Source organism: Cherax quadricarinatus, chromosome 75 (genome assembly GCF_038502225.1).
Source record: "Cherax quadricarinatus isolate ZL_2023a chromosome 75, ASM3850222v1, whole genome shotgun sequence".
Classification (NCBI taxonomy): domain Eukaryota; kingdom Metazoa; phylum Arthropoda; class Malacostraca; order Decapoda; family Parastacidae; genus Cherax; species Cherax quadricarinatus.
In genome coordinates, this window is record NC_091366.1 from 20586851 (window position 1) to 20601950 (window position 15100).

At 40.2% G+C, this 15100-nt stretch overlaps 1 long non-coding RNA gene across 1 annotated transcript in view; it reads right to left on the reverse strand.

Moving 5' to 3' along the window:
* Nucleotides 1–9383: 9383 nt before the first annotated feature.
* LOC138854941 (uncharacterized) overlaps nt 9384–15100 on the reverse strand; it is a 584083-nt gene continuing 578366 nt past the window's right edge. Inside the window, exon 2 of the long non-coding RNA XR_011394126.1 lies at nt 9384–10395. This is a non-coding gene — a long non-coding RNA (uncharacterized lncRNA). The remainder of the gene's footprint in view (nt 10396–15100) is intronic.

A 15100-nucleotide genomic window follows, 5' to 3' on the forward strand; every position in this document is an offset into this window, starting at 1 on the left:
GCAGACTTTGAGGAAAGAAACGAGGGGCAGAGATGGAGCCCCAGAGAAATACGGACCAGATGATTGCCAATTTCAATGGCAACATCTAGTGGGTTTGCTATATCAATACCGGCAACCCAGAGAACAGGAGCCAGGTCAGGAGAATATTTACCACTCAGTTTCTGTACTTTTTTCCAGAATGCACTCATAGAGGAAGCAGAGGTGATGGTGGAGACATAATCTCTTCAGCAAGTGCGTTTGAGGTCACGGATGACACGGCGAGCGATTGCACGCTTCCACTTAAAATCAAGAAGCCTCTCAGTGGTTCTATTGTACCGGTACCTGCCCCACGCAGCACATTTCAAACGTACTGCACAAGCACAAGCAGGAGACCACCAGGCACACACTTCTGAGAATGCCTGCCCGAATGAGAAGCTGCGGTTAACACTGAGGACAAGAAGAGGTGTAAAAGCTCATCAATAGAGGGCGAAGAAGGAACATCACTGAAAGCAGTTATTTGTGAGTAAAAGTCCCAATTTGCTTGATCAAATTGCCAGCGTGGGCTACGAAGAGGTGGTGAATATGAAAGGGAAGTAAGAATGATTGGAAAATGATTGCTATCATGTAAGTCTGGGAGAACAGACCAGGTGAAGTCTAGTGCAGCAGAGGAAGAGCAGACTGAGAGATTAATGCAAGAGAGAGTATGAGTACGAGGATCAAAATGGGTGGGAGTACCTGTGTTTAAAACATGGAGGGGGTGAGAAGCGAGAAAAGCCTCTAACTGAATGCCACAAGAATCGCAGTGACAAAAGTGGTGGCAGTAAGGACGAGACAAGAAAGGCAACACCCGGGAGAGATAATGCCCGAGAAGGAGAGATACAAAGAATAGATTGTATACCACTTATGCAAGTGGACACGGGCTGCAGTGTAATGCAGCAAAGTACCAACAAATAGCTGATGGTACGGAATATCAGAATAACAGTGCGTAGAAGAAGGGCACTTTCATTAAAGGTCCCATCAGAAAAAGGATTCAAAGAATACAATAAATTATAGCCTGAGACGGGATAGATAACCGCAGAGTGTAATTTTGGTTCTTGTAAGAAAACACCAACAGGGGAAAACTGGGAAAGCAACAGCTGAAGCTCACCCCAATTACCTCTGAGGCCGCAGATATTCCACTGTAAATAGGCCATGATAACGATAAACATACCAGAAATCCGCAGGTATGGGTGCCTACGGACTAGAGGGGTTTGAAAAGTCCACATGTGGTGGCAACGGAAAATGTTCTGGTAGGGAAGGAATGGAATGTTGTGAAGAAAGGAGTTGCACAGATGGAGGAGAGGAAAGAGAAGGAGCAGGGGGTGGATCAGTGTCCATTGATGGTTTAGTCTCTGCAATATATTCAGAGATAACTTCAAGTGTTTCGGAATTCAAAGACGACGTGTGGGAGACAATATTGGAGATGGAAGGAGGAGGGTGGGTAAAGATTGGGACAGCAATAGATTGTACCAAAGTAGGGGGGGACGAAAGGGTGGAGGGAACTGGAGAAGAAGTGTAGGAGGGGACAGAAGGGGCAGAAACCAGGGAGGTGGCAGAAGAGGAAGAAACTTGGGAGGGGACAGGGGAAGAAGGCACAGTACGAGGAGGAGGGTGAACCTCCACACTTGTAAAAGAGCCTGTGAGAGGGGAAGAACCAGGTACAGATACTGGAAAGGTAAAATGTGGGGGTGGAAAAAGGGAAGGAGGGGTTAAAGGAGATTTGAGTAATGGGGATTTTTTGGACTTCTGAGAAGTAGAGGGGTGATTGGGAGGAGGTGTCGCACGAGGTCTTGTCAATACCGGGGCTTGTGAAGGAGAACACGAAGATGTGAGAGCAGACTGAGGTGTTGAAGTAGAGACTTCTGAGCCCAGGGCAGCAAAGGAATTAGATACAGGAGTGACTATGGAAAGGGCAACCACAGAAGAGGCTGCAGAAGATGGGACTCTAGAAGTGGGGGGATGTTTAGAAACACGAGAATAAGAAATACGGGGTAGTCTCCCTTGGAGGCATAGATGAGAAACTGCCATAGCATAAGGGAGACCATCTGCCTCTTTGAGGCAATGGATTTCCCACTCATTTAAGTAGACTTGGCAACAGCGAGAGTAAGAAGGGTGAGCCTCATGACAATTAAGGCAAGAGGGAGGTCGGCTACATGACGTATTAGAATGATCATCGGCACCACAGACTGGGCATTTGGCTACAGATCTGTAATATTCTGCTGAGTGACCAAATTGCCAGCAATTTCTACACTGCTGCAGTGTAGGGATCACCTTTAGAACTTGCAACCGATGTCCAGCTATATAAACAGAGGATGGGAGTTCACAGTTGTCGAAAGTTAATCGAGGTACATTGCAAGGGCATCGTCTCTGCCCATGGGCAGGGAGAACATAAGTGTCTACTTCGAGGATTGGGAAGTCCTGGAGTTCCAGCTGTTCAAGAATGTTGTTGCCACATGTTTGGAAATTCTGTTGGACTATGGTATGGGGCAGAATGACAGTACCACTACAAGAATTGAGGGAATGATGTTTTTCAATAGTGACAGGAATATTATCGATATGTGAAAGGAGAGAAAGATCATGAGCTTTGGTAGCATTCTGGACAGTGACGATGTGCGTGCCACTCTTGAGAGCATGAAATATCTCTATTGAACATGGTGTAGGAGTGCCGTGCCAATACTATGGTCGGAAAGGTAGGCAATAGAGGAAGTCAGTCATAAAGTAAAGAATTTAGTCCATTGTGTGATCCAAAGCTGGCTGAGCGTGGAGAGGGAGTGCATGACGTGTCGGTCTTTTCTGAGTAGAAAGGGAAGGTAATGAAGTATCGTCATCAGGCAATTGTCGTTGGCGTTTAGAAGTGGGACCAGAGTTGGTCCGACGTGGTACAGACTGGAGATTCAAAAATTGTTGCACCGTAGAGAGAGAGGCCGGAAGCATAGTCAAAGGAGAGCGGAGGTCAGACAAATCAAAGGAGTCAGTCGAGACCCCGATACCTGAAGCTGGTGATGATACAGCACCAGCAAGAGGTACAGGGGTATCAGGAGTGTCTGAAGAGTGGTCAAAAAATGAGACATGGTCAGAATGGGGTGCAGTACCAGTAAGGGGTCCGGGGGTAGCAGGTTCATGGACTAGGGCTTCCATGGTTAGGTTACTTCTTTCTTTTTGTTTTTAAGAAAAAAAAGAATGAAGAAAAGAAAATGAAAACAAAAAAAGAATTAAAAAAAAGGGGAATGAAGAGGAATAGTACTTATGGAAAATGAAACAGCCAAAAATTGCCCTCCGCATCCAATAGTACCTCAACGACACATGTAGTGCAGAAGTGGCATGGAACCCGTGCCACACCCAACCCTTCTTGCCAGTAAACTAGCAATCCAGGATAGCAACCTCACATCTGCCAAGTTACCTCGGTGGACATGAATATGAAGGAGAAGTAAGAATGATTGGAAAATGATCGCTGTCATGTAAGTCCAGTAGAACAGACCAGGCAAAGTCAAGTGCAGTGGAGGAAGAGCAGACCGAGAGATTGATGCAAGAGAGAGTATGAGTACGAGGATCAAAATGGAAGTATCCGTACAGTGGTCACTCGTTTTTCATAGTTAACCCGTTCCTGGAGTTGCTACTATTATCGAAATCTACGATTTGTGAATCAATTTTCCCCATAAGAAATAATGTAAATACAATTAATCCGTTCCTGACACCCAGAAGTATTAAAACAAACAAATTTTTTACATGAAATATAGATGTAGTACATAAACAATACAATGGGAAATGATGAATGAAACATTAACAGCATAACACTTCCTTTTATTGGAGATTCTTCATAGTGTATGGGAGACTGGAGGAGGAGAGAGATTGGATTGTTTACAGTTTGGAAGGGGAATCCCCTTCCATCAACACCTCAGGTACCAATTGCTTTTCTGGGGTTGCTTCTCTTCTCTGTTTCTTAATGCCACTAGGACCAAAACACACAATTTACTCTTCATAACATTGTTTTTCCTGAACACTCTGGGATTTTCAGAATTGTACACTAGTAATGGCTTCACTTTGAAATCCCCACTAGCATTAGCACAGAACATGAGCATCAGCCTGTCTTTCATAGGCTTGTGTCCTGGCATTGCCTTTTCCTTCTGTGTAATGAAGGTCATATTGATCAATGATGTTTTTCTTAAATTTAATCGTATTTCTCACCTTCTTTACCACAGGCCTGGCACTAGGAGCTTTCTTTGGAGCCATGGTAGCTTATTTAGTACTTGCAAGCACTAAAATGAGTGGAATACAGTGGACCCCCGGTTAGCGATATTTTTTCATTCCAGAAGTATGTTCAGGTGTCAGTACTGATCGAATTTGTTCCCATAAGGAATATTGTGAAGTAGATTAGTCCATTTCAGACCCCCAAACATACACGTACAAACGCACTTACATAAATACACTTACATAATTGGTCGCATTGGGAGGTGATCGTTAAGCGGGGGTCCACTGTATTATGAAATATTTCATAGGAGCACGTGAGGGGACCTTCGCTCACTGGTAAACAATGCAAGACTGGCTGGGTAGGGAGGCCGCCCTGGCTCACACTGTGCGTACACGTCCCAGACGAACTACTATTCACGAGTCAACCTATGATTAGCGAGCCCATGTTTATATGAAAATATCCCTATGATTTCCGAAATCTATGATTCCCAAGAACTACGAAAAGCGAGGGACCACTGTGTTTAAAACATTAAGGGGGTGAGAAGCGAGAAAATCCTCCAACTGAATGCCACGCGAGTCACAATGAGACCCCCAGAGGAAATGGTGGGCATTAAAATTGCCAAGTAACAGAAGTGATGGTGGTAAGGATGAAACAAGAAAGGCAAAAATCTGGGATAGATAATGTCCGAGAAGGAGAGAGATACAAAGAACATATTGTAAACCACTTATTAAAGTGGATACGGGCTGCAGTGTAATGCAGCAAGGTATGAACAAATAGTTGACGGTACGGAATATCATTGCGTAGAAGAAGGGCACTTTCATTAAAGGTCCCATCTGAAAAAGGATCAAAGAATACAAGAAATTATAACCTGAGATGGGTTGGAAAACAGCTGAATGTAATTTTGGTTCTTGTAAGCAAACACCAACAGGGAAAAACCAGGAAAGCAACATCTGAAGCTCACCCCGATTACCCCAGAGGCTGCAGATATTTCACTGTAAATAGGCCATGATTGTCAACGAGGAAAATACCAGGAATCCACAGGAAAGGGCACCTACGGACTAGAGGGGTTAGAAAAGTCTACGTGTGGTGGCATTGGAAAATGTTCAAGCAGCGAAAGAATGGAGTTGTGAAGATGGAGGAGAGGGAAGAGAAGGAACAGGGGGTGGATCGTGTCTTTTGAAGGTTTAGTCTCTGCAATATATTCTGAAATAGCTTCAAGTGTTTCTGAATTCAAAGACGTATAGGAGACAATATTGGAGATAGGAGGACGATGAGTAAAGATTGGGACAGTATTAGAATGGTCATCGGCACCACAGACTGGGCATTTTGGTATAGATCTGCAATATTTCGCTGGGTGATCAAATCGCCAGCAATTTCTACACTGTTGCGGTGTAGGGGTCACCTTTCGAAATTGTAACCGACGTCCTGCTACATAAACAGAGGACGGGAGTTCACGGCTGTCAAAAATTAATCAAGCCACACTGCAATGGTATCGTCTCTGCCTGCGGGCAGCAAGGACATAAGTGTTTACCTTCAGGATTAGGAGATCTTGGAGTTCCAGCTGTTCAAGAATGTCATTGCCACATGTCTGAAAATTCTTCTGTACTTTGGTATGGGGCAGAATAACAGTACCACTACAAGAATTGAGGGAATGATGTTTTTCAACAGTGACAGGAATAGAATCGATATGTAAAAGAAGAGAAAGATCATGGCCTTGGGTAGCATTCTGGACAATGATGCATATACCGCTCTTAAGAGCATGAAAGGAAATATCTCTATCAACATGGCGGAGGAGCGCCTTGCAAATACTATGGTCAGAAAGAGAGGCAATAGAGCAAGTCAGATGTAAAGTAAAGAATTTAGTCCATTGTGCATTCTGAAACTGAGCATGGAAAGCGAGGGCTTGACGTGTTGATCTTTTCTGAGAAGAACGAGGTGGTGGTGAAGTATCATCAGGCAATTGTCATTGGTGTTTAGGAGTGGGACCGGAGTTGGTCCGATATGAAATGGGCTGGTGATTCAAATATTGCCGCACCATAGAGGGAGAGGCCGGAAGCATAGTCAAAGGAGAGCGGACGTCAGACAAATCGAAGGAGTCAGTCGAAACCCCGGGTGAGGAAACAGCACCAGCAAGAGGTACAGGGGCATCAGGAGTGTCCGAAGAGTGGTCAAAAAATGAGGCAGGGTCAGTATGGGGTGCAGTATGAAGAAGGGGCCGGGGGGTAATAGGTTCATGGATTGGGTTCTCCATGGTTAGGTTAATTTTCCTTTAGTTTTAAGAAAAAAAGAAAGAAAAGAAAAATAAAAAAAATAAAAAAATGGGGGAGCGGGGAGGAATAGTTCCTATGAGGAATGAAAGGGCTGGAAATCTCCCTCCGCACCCAAGAGGACCTCAGCACAGCAAGTAGCACAGATGCAGCATGGAACCCGTGCCATACCCTACCCTTCATGCCAGTAAACCAGCAATCCAGGATAGCAACCTCACATCTGCCGAACTACCTCAGTGGACAAAAAAGAAGACGGCAGGATATCCACCACAAAGCATACCTCCTTTGGTCACCACCCCCGGAATCCGAAAAGCGGCTTCCAGAGATACATCCATCGCCCAAGACACCCATTTCCACCCCCCGGGAGACCGGAGAGGGAATGAGACATCCCCAGGCGATCCAGATTCCATGGCAAACTACACCACTGCCAAGAACCTCAATGGAATGGGATTGACCTCGGTACCCTTCCCCCTACCTAGGAACCAGTGGGCCTGTGGGAAGAATCCCAAAGGCCAAAAAGAGGAAGGGAATAAGGGAGGGATGGGGGGAGGAGGAGGAAAGGAAAAAGGGAGGATGGGGAGGATGGGATAAGGAAGGGGGAATTGGGGGCTAATTAGGTTTGGTCTGGTCTGAGGAAGGAGACCAACAGGTCTAATTCCTTAGACCAAGAGCCTCTTCACCACGAAGAGGAGCCCCCTTTGAAGAGGATAAATAGTCTTAGGTTTATAGTATTGACACCAGTGTTCTCTTACTTCACTTATTTCACTACTGTTGTTCACTGAATATTTCAATACTGTTGTTCACAGAATATTTCACTACTGTTGTTCACTGAACATTTGACTACTGTTGTTCCTTGAATATTTCACTACTGTTGTTCACTGAATATTTCACTGCAGAATTCTTGGTTACTGAAGTACACAGATTACAGACTTGACCTTACAGTATTTTCCATATACAGATATTATTTATACTATATATTAGCTCTCATGAGTACACAAGACTGATCTTTTTATAAAATATATAATATATTCTGAACATAAATACAACTTATCTCCTCTATGAACTTATATGATTTACATGACTGACATTTCATTAACATATTTCACTCTCAACACTGTTATGGTATATCCCTTTTATATATTCTGATGAATTTATAACTCAAATGTTTCTGAAATATTAAACACTAACACGTTTTATCTCTTGAATGAACTTGTTTATGTGTCACAAGATTGCCTTTTTGATTAAAACATTTCAGACACTCAGAACACTGATATGGTTTATCTCCTGTATGTACTCTCATGTGTGTCACAAGATGGCTTTTTACACTAAAACATTTCAGACACTCAGAACATTGATATGGTTTATGTCCTGTATGTAGTACTCTCATGTGTGTCACAAGACTGCTTTTTTGATTAAAACATTTCAGACACTCACAACACTGATATGGTTTATCTCCTGTATGTACTCTCATGTGTGTCACAAGACTGCTTTTTTGATTAAAACATTTCAGACACTCACAACACTGATATGGTTTATCTCCTGTATGTACTCTCATGTGTGTCACAAGATAGCTTTTTACACTAAAACATTTCAGACACTCAGAACATTGATATGGTTTATGTCCTGTATGTACTCTCATGTGTGTCACAAGATGGCTTTTTACACTAAAACATTTCAGACACTCAGAACATTGATATGGTTTATCACTTGTATGTACTCTCATGTGTGTCACAAGATTGCCTTTTACATTAAAACATTTCAGACACTCATCGCATTGATATGGTTTATCTCCTGTATGTACTCTCATGTGTCTCACAAGACTGCTTTTTCGACTAAAACATTTCAGACACTCATTGCATTGATATGGTTTATCTCCTGTATGTACTCTCATATGTTCCACAAGACTGCTTTTTTTACTAAAACATTTCAGACACTCAGAACATTGATATGGTTTATCTCCTGTATGTACTCTCGCATGTGATACAAGATGGCTTTTTTTACTAAAACATTTCAGACACTCAGAACATTCATATGGTTTATGTTTTTTATGTTTTTCCATATTTTTTAAATGAAGGTATTTCATTTAAAATATTTTAGTCATACAACAGTGGTATAGTTAATCTTCCTTATGTACACACATGTCTATTTCATGATTTTTTTAACAATTTTGGACACTGAACACATGGTTTTCCTTATGAACATATTCCCATGTTAAGATTTATTTAGGCAAAACTTTTCCTACTTATGAACATTAATAAAGTTCATATTGTTTGTTAAAACACTATCATAATTTTTGTTTTGTGTTAAAACATTAATGTTTGTACTAGAACACTGCAGATACACTCAACAATATTATTATTATTATTATTATTATTATTATTATTATTATTATTATTATTATAATTTGCTCTTGTGTTTAAACAATTTTTTCTGTATTCTTTTATTGACCCTTTGAGGGTTCAGACCCCCGGTCTGAAAATTCCCCACAGGGTCTTAGAAAATCATAGAGAATGTAATAATAATGTAATAAAATAAAATGTACATAATTTTATAAAGAATTGATGAAGTTATACTCCTGCAAATTTCGCTGTGTCAGAAATATTTATGCATTGGCAATTTTGCCCACTTTGAGTCCTGTTTTTGGCCAATTACATAGTTTCATTAGACCAAATTCTTAGCTATTTCACTAGTATGTGATCCATATTATCTATTAAGCACATAAAATTGCCCAATTCAACTATTTCAACTTCCCAATAAAGTGACTGGATATTGTTAATATGGCCAATTTCACACAAAATTCAAAATATTCCAATTTCAAAATAGGGTCCAGAATAATCAATGCAGGCAGCCTGGCACTAAACTAACATTTTTACTACTTATTAGTTATATTTGTAGGCTTAACAGATGAATTTCACTTTGATTTTTTATTCACAAATTATTTTTATGCACACCAAAAAATAGAAAAGTTACTGTTATGCAATATTGTAATAACTGTATAAATAATATCAGTGCATACAGCAGCACACATTAAACCCACCAGCTGATGTGTATGGGATGCATGATGTGACTGTTTACCCTATAACATCAACAAAAATAGAACATTTCTACTACTCTGAACTAAATTTCAAGCTATTTTCAGCACTAAAATCCATCTGTCATTTCTATAATACATCTTCTATTCTATCAAATGAGACCATAAAGAGTGAATGCTACTATAAAATATATATGAAAATACACCAAAAATTTGCTGTTTTAATCCAAAAACACAGTTGCACTTTGTTTTTTTTTCTCATGCACTGCCTGTTGCAGGATTTGTTTTATATGGTGCACACTTACCACAGAGATGCATTCTCTCATATTTAGGCCCAAATTTACTGCTCACAGCTTATCTGAGTAAGCTGAGCTCATGTTGCAGTACTACAGCTTGGACTCCAGCTTTAAAGTCATAGAACTACAAAACAAACCCTCAAAGAATTAACTGCCATGCATTTTTAGATAGAATTTCCAATATCAAAAGCAAAATTGTTTAATTAGTAACAGCTAGTTAAAAATTCACAAGAAGAACAGCTGTCTGGCAAGACACAACCTGGTAGTCTTCCACAAAATACTTCTGCAATATCAGTTGTTGTTCAAGACACTTACACTGGTGCTTCTTGAAGTACTGAAGATATAGTGTCTGGCAAGACACAACCTGGTAGTCTTCCACAAAATACTTCTGCAATATCAGTTGTTGCTCAAGATACACTGGTGCTTCTTGAAGTACTGAAGATATAGTGTCTGGCAAGACACAACCTGGTAGTCTTGCACAAAATACTTCTGCAATATCAGTTGTTGCTCAAGACACTTACACTGGTGCTTCTTGAAGTACTGAAGATATAGTGTCTGGCAAGACACAACCTGGTAGTCTTCCACAAAATACTTCTGCAATAGAAACTTGAGTCAGTATAGTACAATATTTCACAATTACCAACACAACATACTCAACTAAAAAAAGATTTTTTCTTTATTGTCACATGCTTCACTAAATAAAATTGTCACTTAAATGTTTATCTGTAAAGATCTTCAAGATAAATCACAAGTTGTGTATAATAATTATGTTAACTAATAACTGAGTAAACAATATGACTTCAACACAAACATCTTTAATTTTTATTATATTCTTGAAGTAAAATAATATTAACCTTCAAACTGTCCAAACATTGATCTACTTTTTTTCAACGTTTGAAAGTACTGTGGACCCTCGAGTTTCGGCGGCATCGACTTTCATGAAATTCGACCTTCGGCAAGTTTTTTTGGCAAAATTTGGCCTCGAGTTTTGTGATTAGGCTCGCGATTTGGCGACCGTCTGGTACCTGTCTGCCTGTCACCGCACACACAAAGCCAGTCTCGCACACCATTCACGCTAAGTGTGCCAATGTTTACCTACACGTGACCATCACCCAGCGGGTTCATATGTAATAATCCATTGTTTTTTGTGATTGCAACTGCTAAATAAGTCACCATGGGCCCAAGGAAAGCTAGTGCAAGCCCTTTGGTAAAGAAAGTGAAGAACACGATCCAGAGGGATTTTGAAGGGTTTGAGGCAGACCCTGACCCAGCCAATCCTCTGCCTGTTGTGGAAGGTGTTATGGTATTGGGCAAGTCCATGGGGTTGGAGGTGAGTGACAGGGATGTGGAAGAGTTGGTGGAGGACCACAGGGAAGAGCTAACCACTGATGAACTGCAAGAGCTTCAACTGGAACAGCATCAGACCACAGCTGAGGAACTTGCTTCAGAGGAGGAGGAAAAGAGAGTGAAGGAAGTGCTTTCTTCAGTGATTAAGGACATGTGTTCGAAGTGGAATGAGTTGCAAAGTTTTGTTGAAAAGTATCGCCCTGACCAAGCTGAAACAAGCCATATCTGCATCATGTACAATGACAGTGTTGTGTCCCACTTCAGGGAAATCTTAAAGAAACACCAGAAACAGACCTCTTTTGGACTGATATTTTGTGAGACAGGGGTCCAGTGACTCTCAAGTTGTTCCCAGTGGCATTAAAAGAAGAAGGGAAGTAACCCCAGATAAGGACTTCATACATGAAGTCCTAATGGAAGGAGATTCTCCTTCCAAACAATAGTGTACACCTTCCTTCTATCCCCTCCTCCCGTCTTGTATCCATGCAGGAGTCTTCAGTAAAGGAAAGTGTAATGTTATTATTATTTTTTTAAATGCATGTACTTGATTTATGATTGATTTCATTATGTAAATCTTTATTTAATTTGAAAAAAAATTTATTTTAATATTTTTGGGTGTCTGGAATGGAGTAATTTTATTTCCATTATTTCTTACTGGGAAAAGGGTTTCGAGTTTCGTGAATTTTGACTTTTGGCAGGCTCCTTGGAACGGATTAATCACGAAACTAGGGGGTTCACTGTATGTAAAAAAATGTAGATCTTTTCTTTTTTCTTTTTTTTACATTTGAAAACGTGTAAAAAAAGTTTGTTCCACATTTTTTTTTGTTATATTTGAAAAATTAAAAAAAAGTAGATCTACTTTAGAAGCACTATGCATGTGAACGTAGCTCTATGTTTGGACAATTTAGGGGTTAATACAGCCTCTCCTCACTTAGCAATGTACTCGTTTACTGGCACCTCAGACTTACAATGGGCTCTCTGACCAGTATGCATACCTAATGTATATTAGAGCTGATTTCTTCTATTCTGCTAATTACAATATACAGTACACTACTATATAAACATTTAAAAGTATACCAGAAATGAAATAAATGGTGCAAAGGTGACATTAAAACAACATCAAACATGGTTGACACAAACCCACTATCATTATACGTATTATGCTGCTCACTTAGCGATAAATTTGTATACCGACGTGGTCTTAGGAACAGAACTCTGATGTTGAGTGAGGAGAAGCAGTAATATAATTAACCCCTTCAGGGTCCAAGGCCAAAAGCTGAAGTGGTGCTCCAGTGTCCAAGAAATTTTGAAAAAAAAAACAAAAAAAAAAAATTCTTACAGAATTAAAGGGTATATTTTTGTGAAGGTAATAAAACAAAACAAAAAATTCTGATCAGTACTTACCGAGATAGTGGTGGGAAGTTGACCCAAAATGACCGGGTGGCGGCAACATCAGTGACTTCCGCAAAATCCCATTTTTTTTTACTTTTTTATACTTTTTTTCTTTTCTTTTCTAATTTTTTTCTTTTTCTAATAACATTTGTGGCCTGTGAGACCAGTATAACGTATATTATATAAGTGTACACTCATTGTATTCAACACAATAACTGCATTGATTTGTTTATCATTATATTGCTTACAAAACTTGCTTACAAGTTTATTGTAAACAAAATGATGAAAATATTAGTGCAGTTGTGTTGAATACAATGGTACCATATAGTACCATACAGTACAATGGTCCCATAGGGAGAAATTGTACCATATGGTACAACAGCACCATATGATACAATTCAAAGTTTATTCTCTATAAGGATTACAATGCTGAGTTTACAGGAATTTGGTTCTTGTGTGGTTTACATGTAGTAAAATTGTGATTACAGAGTGTACCACTAGAACGCTTAGCATGGCTAGGCATTTCGGGCAGACTTAGTTTTATTCTTAATTGTAAAATATTACAAATTATGAGGTAAGTTGGTATTATGGCTAAGTGACTAAATACTAGTTTGTGAGTTTAGCAATGTGAATGCTTTTGTTTTGGCACAGTACATAGTTTCAGTATTGGAGTATCACAGGATTCATTATTTTAAGATTGAGATTAATATTTCTGTTTATGGTCAAATGAGTGAGTGAGTGTAAGTGTGAACCACCAGGTGGTATTCGTGTAGTTAGTTGACGGGGTGTATCAGGGAGATAAGATGTTTTCTAATGGTAGTTTTGAAGGTGATGAATGTGTCTGCAGTTCTAGAGTTCTCAGGTAGGGTATTCCAGATTTTAGGGCCTTTGACATACATTGAATTTTTGTAAAGGTTTAGTCGGACACGGGGAATGTCGTAGAGATGTTTGTGTCTGGTGTTATGCCTGTGGGTTCTGTCACAACTATCAAGAAAGCGTTTTAGGTCAAGGTTGATATTAGAGTTTAAGGCCCTGTAGATGTAGATTGCACAGTAGTAAGTGTGGATGTACTGAACTGGGAGTAAGTTTAGGTCTATGAAGAGTGGGGGGGTGTGTTGCCAGGGATGGGATTTAGTGATTATTCTTACTGCAGCTTTTTGTTGGGTTATTATTGGCTTTAGGTGTGTTGCTGCAGTTGATCCCCAAGCACAAATAGCATAGGTGAGGTATGGATAAATAAGTGAGTGGTATAGTGTGAGAAGGGCATTTTGTGGCACATAGTATCGTATCTTGGAGAGGATCCCAACCGTTTTGGATACTTTTTTGGTTATATGCTGGATATGGGTGCTGAAATTCAGGTTGTTGTCAAGGTATAAGCCTAGGAATTTGCCCCCATTATTTCTGGTAATTAGAGTGTTGTCAATCTTAATGTTAATTTGTGCATCTCCTGCTCTGCTACCAAACATAATATAGTAGGTTTTGTCAGTGTTAAGCGTAAGTTTATTGGCTGTCATCCAAGTCGATATTTTAATCAGCTCCTCATTCACAATGGTGTTGAGGGTGGCAAGATTTGGGTGAGAGATGACATAAGTCGTGTCATCAGCAAAGAGAATGGGTTTCAGGTGTTGGGATATGTTTGGAAGATCATTGATGTATATGAGGAAGAGCAGGGGACCAAGGACACTTCCCTGCAGAACTCCAGTATCAAGTGGCCGTGTTGCTGATGCTGTGTCTTTAATGGTGACGTACTGATACCTATTAGTAATGTAAGATTTGAAATAAGCAAGCGCATGGCCTCTTATACCGTAATGATCAAGTTTGTGGAGTAGGATGTCGTGGTCTACTGTGTCAAAAGCTTCTCTTAGGTCAATAAAAATTCCTAGTGGATATTCCTTATTTTCCAATGCTGTGTAAAGCAGATCTAGCATTTTTATGATTGCATCATTAGTGCTTTTATTTTTCCTGAATCCAAATTGGCAGGGGTTGAGTATGTTTTGAGCCGTTATAAATGAATACAGTCTCCTGTGCAAGAGTTTCTCAAAGATTTTGGATAGCAATGGTAAGTTAGATATTGGCCTATAGTTGTTTAAGTCTGTAGGGTCACCACCTTTATGTATTGGTGTAACCCTTGCCATCTTGAGTAGTTTCGGGAAGGTGCTAGTCTCTAGTGACTTGTTAAAAAGTAATGAAATAGCATGCGAAAGGACATGGGCCGCTCGCTTGTACAGTAATGGTGGGACATGAGACAGATTCCCCGAGTTATTTTTAAGTGACTTTATGATCTCAGTGACTTCCGTGGGCTCAGTTGGTGCAAGATAGAAGGAATTAGGGAAATTCCCATCTAGGTAGTCCCCGGCATGGGCATTGGTATGTGGGATTTTACTGGCGAGATTAGATCCTATGGTTGAGAAGAAGTCGTTTATCTTGTTAGCTGTGTCAGTGGGATGTAGTGGTGTTTCATTAGGTTTAGTTAGGACAATATTCTTGGTTTTTCTCAGTTTGTGGGTCCCTAGAATCTGAGAGAGTGTTTTCCAGGTCTTTTTTATATCTCCTCTAGTGTCTG